Source organism: Pituophis catenifer, unplaced genomic scaffold, assembly GCF_029215685.1.
Source record: "Pituophis catenifer annectens isolate HBS135680 unplaced genomic scaffold, rPitCat1.0.hap2 SCAF_2, whole genome shotgun sequence".
Classification (NCBI taxonomy): domain Eukaryota; kingdom Metazoa; phylum Chordata; class Lepidosauria; order Squamata; family Colubridae; genus Pituophis; species Pituophis catenifer.
In genome coordinates, this window is record NW_027256882.1 from 167,653,177 (window position 1) to 167,664,164 (window position 10,988).

A 10,988-nucleotide genomic window follows, 5' to 3' on the forward strand; every position below is an offset into this window, starting at 1 on the left:
GCTGTTGCCACCTCCATAGCCTTCCCACTGCTCTCACAGTGCCTTGCACAGTACAGTTGAATTTAGTGCACTTCACAATGGGGGAGACGGTGTCTCCTCCTCCTCCTGGAGTTCATTATGATGCAGAACATCAGCCACAACTGGGCGGGGCAGAGAGCAAGTCGTGCATCTCCCTGAGTGACCAAGGTTGAGTTGAATTCCATAGCTTGGAAGGATCAGCTGGTTTCAGCTCATCAATTGATATCAACCCCCCATCCTTTGACCTGGATTGAGTCCCCATCCTCAGGAGAAGAGAGGTCTGCAGAAGGACCATACTAAGCACACTGGGTCAAAGAGGGACCTTCGTTCCCTTCCAACTGTTTGTGGATGCATCTAACACTGGTCTTCAAGGACAAAGTGCACAAGCTACAAAGAAAATCCGCTTCTTCCCTGCCCCACCTCTCTTCAACACACAAACATTTATTCTACTTTATTCCCATTTTTATGTGAAATGCGCTTTTTGCACTTCTACTAGAAGTGCAAAAAGCGCTTCTCCTTAGCCATGTGTATGAATGCTGCATCTTATAAATTTCTCTCCCTCCTTGCTGTGGCTGGATGCCTCCAAAATGCTGGTTTTTAGTTAATTTCTTATGGCAATAAGAATCTCTGTTTTTTGCTTGCTCCTATAACTGGATGTTGTGTAAAGTGAATCACTTAACAAGTTCTCCCAGTTCCTTCCCTTCTTTGATTATCTGCCATTCCTTTACCTTCTGTGGAATTTAATGCTGAATCCAGTATAATTGAATTCCAAGGGCCACTGTCTGGAATTTGGTTTTTCCTCGTTGAATAGAATTTGCAACTCTCCAAAAGCTTAGCCTTTCTCTCATTGAAACAAAAATGCTATTTATGAACGCCCTGTCTTTCTCTCATTTAACAATGTGCTTAACTCCTGGCAAATACCTGAACTAGCCTACAGTTTTTTTGGCAGGATTGTCAGAAGTAGTTGATGTCTCTTGGTTTAAGGTCACCCATTTGGCTTTGTACCTGAGGCAGGATTAGAACCACTGTCTCGAAGTTTTTATCTGGTGCCTTAACCACTATATCAAACCAGCACACTCAAATGTATCTCTTGTGCCTATTACGTATTTGACTGCCTTAATGAATATTCAGAACTAATGAAGTAAATAAATTGTTTGGTTAATAAGTATAACTTCATTTTTGGACTTCTGGAATGCATAAGCCTGATTTGTAAGCAACAGTGTAAAAAGATCCTCACAGAACTGGCCCTGTGGGAAGCCACAGTAATAAACTGACTGACAAAAAAAAAAAAAAAGGATACCCATACTGGCTGCAAAGCACACAGAAACACTTCAGATCCAAATACTGAGCACCAGCGGTGGGCTCCTGGGGGTTCACAGGGGTTTGGGAGAACCTCTAGCTAAGATTCTGTGCAGTTCGGAGAACCCCCAAATCCCACTCCAGGTTGGCCTTGCCCACTCCGCCCTGCCCCTCCCAGGAGTCCCCACGCAGCCCGTTTTAGATGCAGGTAAGTGCAGGGGGCGCACAGAGACTCGGGGAGAGCGAAAAGCGGGCCTACCAGAAGTTCAGAAAGGCCAGAAACGAGCCTGTTTCCAGCCTCCAGAGCCCGGGGAGGCCGTTTTCGCCCTCCCGGAGGCTCCAAGAAAGCCTCCAGAGTCCGGGGAGGGCAAAATGCCCCACCCCTGCTGTGGTGCAAGAGGCTGACTAGGCCACGCCCACCCAGCAACCAGGCAGAGAACCCCTTGCTAAAATTTTTGAAGCCCACACCTGCTGAGCACTAATTTTTAAACCTTCATTCCGGTGCTAGATAGCTTTTTTAAAAAGACACATGTTTAATACAACCTGAATCTTGAAACAACAGCACAGATGGGGAAGAAACTACACTAAAATAATTTTTTAAAAGTGGGCTCCATAAGGTTAATTAACGTTCTTATACCATAAACTTTCAAACCTCAAGCCCACTTCTTCAGAGGAATTAATTCATCGGTCTCCACTGCAGGCAGAAATGGCAGAAAAGTCATTTACATTCTGCACTGTTGTAGGGGTGTGCGGCTAACTGCCAGAGTGCTTTTAGTAGCAATGTTTCCCTCTCCTGTTTCCCTCAAATTACAGCACTGAGTTGGCTTATGCCATGTGTTTAGGCTGTAATTGCAAAGCAAAGAGTTTTCCAGAATAGATTCAGATTCCTTCTAGAATAGGGCTTAATCTGTTTTGAGTTTAATTGGATCACGAAGGATCTTATCACATGGTGCCTTTTCCCAATGAGGATTTGGTGATCTCCACTCATTCTCCTCTGGGCAAAAAAATCATATTCTCATTAAATCAGGTGTCCCTGTTGTCAAACTCTGTTCTGCCTTTCTTCCCTCTGTTCCCAGTCTTCGCCAGCCACCTGATTTCCTTCCAACATAGAAGATGTAATGGTATGTGAGGAAGACCTTGGGGGATTAGGTGAAAAATGCTGCCAAGCTGAACAATCAGATAAGGGACAGCATAGCCCACAGCTGAATAGTGGGAAAGGCAAGAGACGCAAAAGAGATCCTCCCTCGTTTCTCAGGTTGTAAAGGAGGCAACAAGAGAACTGTACTGTGTACTTTGCAAAATTCTGTTAATGTTGCTTTACAATAAAGTGGATTTAGCTCATCTGGTTGTTATTCTAGTTTCCCTGGTGAGACCAACAGCAAGTGATGAAGAGTAACAGGTTTCATACACCTTGAAGCTATCTGTCAACGTTCTGATGAATCTCTCTCTCAGCTGTTTGACTAATGGGATGCAGAAGGCTGCTAGGTACCTCCACTCCTCCACAGGTTCTTCCCAATCTGCTGTTCTCTTCCCTCTCCATCTTGGGCCCCCGGTGAATGTCTCTCCAGGCGGAAGTAGAGGGAACTTGGCTTCGGATGCCTTCGGCACCACACCCTGCCACAGTTCCTTGGTCGGCTGACGGAATTCCCTGCTTCCACAACCTCTTCCTGCACAGCTATCTGCTCAGATTTCTTTGTCCATTCTTTTGAATGGGTCACTACCATTGAATGGGTGCTGAAATCCGCCTGCACAACAGCCAGGATGTCTTTCGCTGTAGCTGTCCTGGGCTTGGCCGCCTGCTCCCCTTTACATTTTGTCCCGGACATCTTCTCCTGAGTGTTTGCAGCTCTTCTGGAGAGGGCTGGGCAGGCTGCAGAAACCCAGGACTCCTTTGTAGATTTTAATTTTGGTAAAGGTAAAGGTTCCCCCGCACATGCGTGCTAGTTGTTTCCGGCTCTAGGGGCGGTGCTCATCTCTGTTTCTAAGCCAAAGAGCCAGAGTTGTCCGAAGACATCTCTGTGGTCATGTGGCCAGCATGACTAAACGCCAAAGGTGCACGGAGCCCTGTTACCTTCCTACCAAAGGTGGTCCCTATTTTTCTACTTGCATTTTTTACGTGTTTTCGAACTGCTAGGTTGGCAGAAGCTGGGACAAGTAACGGGAGCTCACCCCCTTATGCGGCGCTAGGGATTCAAACTGCTGAACTTCTGATCAACAAGCTCAGCGTCCTAGCCACTGAGCCACCGCATCCCTTTCTTTTAATTTTTAATTTTGGTAGATCTGATTTAATGTCAACGTTCTGACTGATGAACCCAACCAAAGTAAGCACGGCTGAGACGATCCAATCTCTTAATGCAAAAATTTAATGAGTGCCTTCATCTTTGCCAATATGATGTACTCATTAAAGTTTTGCATTAAGAGATTGGATCGTCTCAGCTGTGCTTACTTTGGTTGGGATCATCAGTCGGGATGTCGACACTATCCTTGGATGGTATCAGAATAAGAGGAGAGACACTGGTTGTACTCCAATACAAGTAACAACTACCTAAATTTGTCACGCTAATGGTCAGGAGATGAGATGAAAGCCATACAGATCAGGGGTCTCCAACCTTGGCAATTTTAAAACTTGTGGACTTCAACTTTAAGACTTAAAGACTTGTGGACTTCAACTCCCAGAATTCCTCAGCCAGTTCTGGGAGTTGAAGTCCACAAGTCTTAAAGTTGCCAAGGTTGGAGACCCCTGATACAGTGCACATAGCAGAAGTCAGATGTTTCCAGGACGTGTTTCTCCTTGGTAATGTAGAAGTGAGGAAAGGCCTCTTAACAGATTAAGAGTAAGCAGATCAGAAGATGTATTATACTTCTAGGACAACTTAGAACTTACTCCAGGATAAACATTTTGAAAAATTAGATATAAGGCTATTGTGGACAGAAGGAAGCTCACAAAATGTTTTTTCCAGGTCTAAGAGGATACTAGGTGAAATATCCTTTGCTCAATTTGCTAAGCGTGATGAAGACTCTCAGATTTGTTAAGCAGTAGCAGAAATTGTTTAGGGGCAGTTTTTTTAAAAAACTATCATTTTAAAATATATTTAATGTCTTAGCACTTAGCCTAAGTCAACTTAAAGGCCCCAAAGGAAGCTGAATCCCATGAACATTGATACTCTTTTATCTTAATGTCCTCAGGAAATAAAATAGATTAGAGATAAATAGCAGGAAATAAGAATGGCTGCACAGAAGGTTTATTCAATTTGTTCTGTCTGAATTATTTTGGCTCTTTGGCTAACAAGTGGACCAAAACAAATCAGTATTTTTCAGGTTTTCTGTTGGGTCATTCTGTCCTTCAGAGTAATCAATTTGAAACAAAAAGGCCAGGATCAGGTCTGTTTGATGTGGGTGCAATGGGAAGAGGACTTTTGAGCTTATGTTAAAATGATGATAGAAGGTTTTGCCTGAATTAGGGATTAGAGCTCTTTCATTACAAATGCTTTTTCATTCTAAGACACTTTGGAGTACATTAATGCTGTTGTAGGAATGTTTAAGGCTCAGGAATTTGTGGTATTTTATAGTTAAGCAGATTACCCGGTTTTGATCTGTAGGTAGTCTCCATTGCCCTTGCATTTCCATTTTAAACAAGGCAAAGAGAAGTAGGAGGAAAATTAAAACTATGGCAACCAAACGTAGGTGGCAAAAATCTCACCTCTAGGTGGCAGCAAAGAAAAGTAAATATTTTCTGCCAACTAGTGGTCAGCCAGGTTTTTGCAACTCAGAGCTAATAGTGGTATGAAAATGGCCCATATGGTGCTGCTGTCTGGATAGCCCCTCTGTGCAGTACTGTAAGGGCAATGGTGGGCAGTTCTGTTTTGTCAGCCCCTGCAGGAAAAGCTTCCACCAATAACTTGAAGGAATGGAATGTGTGTGAATGACCTGGGGTGGGGGTGGGGGGCAAGGGCAAGAGATGCTGCCTAGGAAACCATCTGACAAGGAGCCTGAGTGGCGTAGGAGGCTAATGCCTCCTAAGGCAGCATTTAACATCCAGCTGCCTGCAATTACTGCGAGTTCAATTCTCACCAGGCTCAAGGTCGACTCAGCCTTCCATCCTTTCTAAGGTGGGTAAATTGAGGACCCAGTTTGTGGGGGCAATAAGCTGACTTTGTATAAATATACAAAAGTATGAAGGCTATTGCTTAACGCATTGTAAGCCACCCTGAGTCTCCGGAGAAGGGCGGCATATAAATCAAATTAAAAAAAAAGAGAGAGAGAGAGAGGCAGAGGCCCCCAATGGCTTAATGCTCAGAGAAAGAAACTTAAAAGGACTCACCTTAATGCATCAAGGAATTTAAAATGGTGGGAGGAAATTTGTACTTTCACACTTGCAAGAATCTATTACAGTAGCCTTAGCTCATCTAATTGTATTTCCTATCTATTTTACTTGGGAGGGCTGACACTGAACAGAACGAATGCCAGGGTAGTGCTTCTAAGTTCCAAGCACTCAGTCCAATTCTCCCCGTGCCACCCCTTTTTTTAAATGTAGGATGATGACATAATTAGGAAAATTTGGGATTGTGCAGAAATGGACAGATTAACTTTAAAAATTAAAGATAAAGAAGACTCGAAATATTACAGGACATGGAATAAATTTGATGAATGGATAGAGACAAGAGGCAGAAATGAGAGGGAAGTTTATGAATGTCAGTACAACACAGATGTATAAAACTATGGATATAATATGGAGAAATTTGTAAATAAGCTAATGTAAGTAGAAACTTAGTTGAAGTTTTCTTTTATTTTCTTTTGGTTTTGTTTTATTGTTGCAATTATAGGAGCTGCTGATCCAGTTCTACAGAGGAATTATTGAGTTTGTCATCTGCACCTCTATAACTGTCTGGTTTGGTTCTGCAATCCAACAAGGCAGACACAGACTTCAGAGGATAATTAGAACTGCAGAAAAAACAATTGCTACCAACCTGCCTTCCATTGAGGACCTGTATACTGCACGAGTCAAAGAGGGCTGTAAAAATATTTACAGACCCCTCACATCCTGGACATAAACTGTTTCAACTCCTACCCTCAAAATGACACTATAGATAGCACTGCACATCAGAACAACTAGACAAAAACAACTAGTTTTTTCCCGAACGCCATCACTCTGCTAAACAAATAATTCCCTCAACACTGTCAAACTATTTACTAAGTCTGCACTACTATTAATCTTCTCATCTTCTCATCATTCCCATCACCCATCTCCTCCCACTTATGACTGTATGACTGTAACCTTGTTGCTGGTATCCTTATGATTTATATTGATATTGTTTCCTGATTGCTTATTTGTACCCTATGACTATCATTAAATGTTGTACCTTATGATTCTTGACAAATGTATCTTATTTTATGTACTCTGAGAGTGTATGCACCAAGACAAATTCCTTGTGTGTCCAATCACACTTGGCCAATAAAAAATTCTATTCTATTTTATTCTATTACTGTTAACATAGTAAAGTTATAGTTATTGGCATGTATGTTATTTATCATTGATCTCTCTCTGGTTGTACTTTATTTGCATTGTTATCCTGACATGGCACTGTCTTTTCAATAAAATAAAATAATAAAATAAAATAAAATAAAATAAAATAAAATAAAATAAAATAAAATAAAATAAAATAAAATAAAATAAAATAAAATAAAATAATAAAATAAAATAAAATAAAATAAAATAAAATAAAATAAAATAAAATAAAATAAAATAAAATAAAATAAAATAAAATGGAATGTTGATCTATCATCCTAATGATCACAAGATATCAACCAAGTCTTTGCCCCTCTAAATTGCAAAGTAATGATTGTCTGGACCTGCGCAGCCTGAGATGTAGCCGCTGTCTGAGAGAATATTCTTGGAGCTGCAATTCAAGAAAGGAGTTTTGAGTTCGTGCAAGGTAATTTCTCCAAAACTATGTCTATTGTCAGCCAGTTAACCAAGGTAACAAAAAAGCAGTGGAAAATTTGTCTCTCTTGGCTGCCATCTAGCGGTCTGGATTTGTGCAGCTTAGATACAGCCACTAGGTCAGGATTGAGGGGCTGGAGAAATTATGGTAATGATTCTTCTGCCAATCACAGAATAAATAATCACCCAAAAGACTAGAAGGGGGAAGGCATGGCCGCAGCCTGAAGTCATACCTATACCAAAATATATTCTATGATGGTATAAAACATAGTTGCAGACTGAAATCATGTCTATATCAGGTTATTTGGCATTCGTTTTTTCCAAAGAAAAATCCATGAGAAAAAAAAGGGCATTCCTGATAGTAGTAGTCCTATTAATTTAACCTACTATTACTTATATTAATTCCAGAACAATCTAATCGATTTCAAGGCTTTTCAGATCAATCAGCTGACCCACCTACTTTTTTTTTTTTTTTTTAAGGTTAAGCATCTCTGGAAGCTGCAATTTTGATCTCCCTTATAGCCAAAACAACATTGTAGACACAGGTGCACAGCCAAGGGACTACCCTGAAGGGGCCACAGCAGACCAGTTGAGCCAATTATAACTGAGCTGATTGCCCTCCCACTCCCCACATCACTTTGAGCCATGGTGGCGCAGTGGTTAGAATGCAGTATTGCAAGCTAATTCTGCAGACCGCCAGCAGTTTGATTCTCACCAACTCAAGGTGGACTCAGACTTCCATCTTTCCGAGGTCGATAGAATGAGGACCCAGAGTGTTGGGGGCAATATGCTGACTCTGTAAACTGCTTAGAGAAGGCTGTAAAGCACTCTCAAGCTGTATATAAGTTTAAGTGCTATTGCTATTTGAGCCTCCTTTTCCACATGTCCTGGATTGTTTGGACACTGTGCTATTTACGGGCCCGGATACCTTGGACAGTCTTCAGCCAGGCTCTGTAGCAGGTGGTTAATGAGACAGAGGCTGCATTATAAGGATGTGTCTTCAAGAAACAATAAGTAGGACATTTTTGTATTTCAGTAACACAGTGTCTGTGTGTGTGTGTGTAGAGGGAGACCTTGCCCATAAGTAGAAGGCTGTTTGTTCCATAACACTGGCTAGAGTACATACAAATGAGGGCCATTGTGGTGGCAGGGCCCAGACTAAGGGAATCTCTCCCTTGGGGTATTAGAAAGATTCAAACAGGGTTTTCTTTTTCTTTTCTTTTTTGTTCCTTTGAATCAGTGTTCACTCCTGGTGACTGCCTGGCAAATCCTTGCAATTCCCTTGGCAAGGTTTTGCAGTAGTAGTTTGTCATTGCCTCCTTCCTAGGGCTGAGATAGGGTGATAGGCCCAAAGTCACCTTGCTGGCTTTGTGCCTAAGGTGAAACTAGAATTCATGGTTTTCCTGTTTCTAGCCTGATGCCTTTTGTTTAAATAAGTTTGTATTAAACATTTTTCAAAGATAAAAACTAACACAAACTAATAAAAAGAAAAAGCAGAAAGGAAAGAAAGGAAAAGGACAAAAGACAAAAGTAATGAAAGAAAGAAGAAAAAGAAATAATAAAAAGCTTCCAATTTTCTCTGCAGCAAATATAGCAATAGTATTTAGACTTATATACCCCTTCAGAGTACTTTACAGCCCCCTCTAAGTAGTTTACAGAGTCAGCCTATTGCGCCCAACAATCTGGGTCCTCATTTTACCCACCTCGGAAGGATGGAAGGCTGAGTCAACCTTGAACCTGGTAAGATTCGAACTGCCAAATTGCAGGCAGCCGGCAGTCAGTAGAAGTAGCCTGCAGTACTGCATTCTAACCACTGTGCCACCGCGGCTCTAAATATAAATATAATAACAAAATTATCTCTGTGACTAGAAAAGAAAGCTCACTCTTTTCCATTTCCCCCAATCATCAGAACACAAATCATGAGTTCATTTCCCCCCTCCCCCATTTTATCCAAAAAAATCTATAAGGGGTTTCTAGTCAACCATATATGTAGATACATTGTAATCCACAGTTGAACTCTGAGTTACCTATATTCTCTTATATTGATAGTGTACATATTGTTTATTCTTTAAGCAAAATTAATGTAGTCATCTCTGCTAGTACCTTCATTTTCATAAACCATTCCTCCATCATAGGTTCAATTTTTAGCCTGATGCCTGAACCAATACACCAAACTGGCTCTCTTCAAATAGTTGGGCCATTTTAAAATGCCATATTACAGCTTTAAAAATGTTTTCAATTTAACAATCTTTGGTGCGGGGGTGGGGAATAATGAATGTATATATTTTCTTGTAATTGTGAACCTTCAAATACACATGTGATGTGGTGCTCTATAAATATTTATATTAAATAATGTGTTGCTTAGGATCTCCTCAATTAAACAATGTCATCTCCTGGGATCAGAGGCCTACCTTCCATATGATGGCACTTGCCCTTTGGTGCAGAATTCCCCCAGTGGTCCATATAGCTTCCATCTTGTTGATATTCAGAAAGCTGCTCTAAACTGTCTGTTCTCCCAGGCAGGATCCTGGATGAGTCCTGCTGAGATTTTGTTGTTGTTTTGTATTTCTTCCCCTGAATGCATCTCATCTATTTCTCTAGTTTACTGTTCTGAGCTTTTATTAGGTAAAGCTCCAAAATTCAGTTGAAGCCAGGTATTCTTTACATCAGGACTGTCCAACTTGGCAACTTTAAGACTTGTGGACTTCAACTCCCAGAATTCCCTAGCAACTGGCTGTGGACTTGTGGGAGTTGAAGTCCACAAGCCTTAAAGTTGCTAAGGATGGACACTCCTGCTTTACATCTAGTAAACAAATAAAATATAATCTCCATTTCACTCTAGTGTTGAATTTGAGTTAATGAAAAATGAAGCTGCCCAGAGTTCAATATAAAATGGGCGGCCATGTCAATGTTTTAAATAAATAAATAAACCCCCCACACAAGGAATACGTGGGTTGCCATCCATACGGGGCTGCCATCTGCTTCACAGTAAAGAAATATGAAGTGTAGAAGCATGGTATATATTTGAAATATGGTGTATTTTGCCCTTCAGTCACAGCCACCTGGGATAGGGAGACCTACGTAGGCGGCAGCACAGAGGGTGGGCTCAGGGCCAGCGTGGACTAGTAACTTCCTTCTCTTTCAACTTCTCAAATCATCTTCTCATCTATGTCTTTTAAAGGAAGCGTCTAATTGCATATTCAAACCTATGTCTGCAGGAGAAATTACTTCACATTGCATAATTTTTCTGACGCTGCTCAGAATGTGTCTGGTTACATCTTGGCATAAAACCTGGCGTGGGGGGAGTGGGGGAGGAAGAGAGGAGAAATTACAATTCCACAGAAGGAATGGCTCCATCTGTGGTATTTTTTTAGCGGCACTTTGTATTTGCATGTGGTGATGGCGAGAAGGAGTCATCGATCCACCTAGGGCAAAGCTGTGAAGCTTCGACGACAGCAGCAGGCTGTGATGCTGCTTTCCAGCTTCTCTAGATTTGAGAGGGCCAGAAGAGGTTGGAAGAGAAGTGGGGATTTCCCAGATCCAAACTTCTTCAGTGGACACATTGGCTTTGCACTCTTTTTTGAGACAAGGCAGAGAATAGGGCGTGTTTTCAAATCTTCTCTCCATTCCTTTGAGCATCAACAATGAGGCCTCTTATTTGCACTTCATTAAGAATGGGCGTTAACGTTTTTCTTTCTTTTTTTGTATGTATTTCTCTAGGACTCTTTTC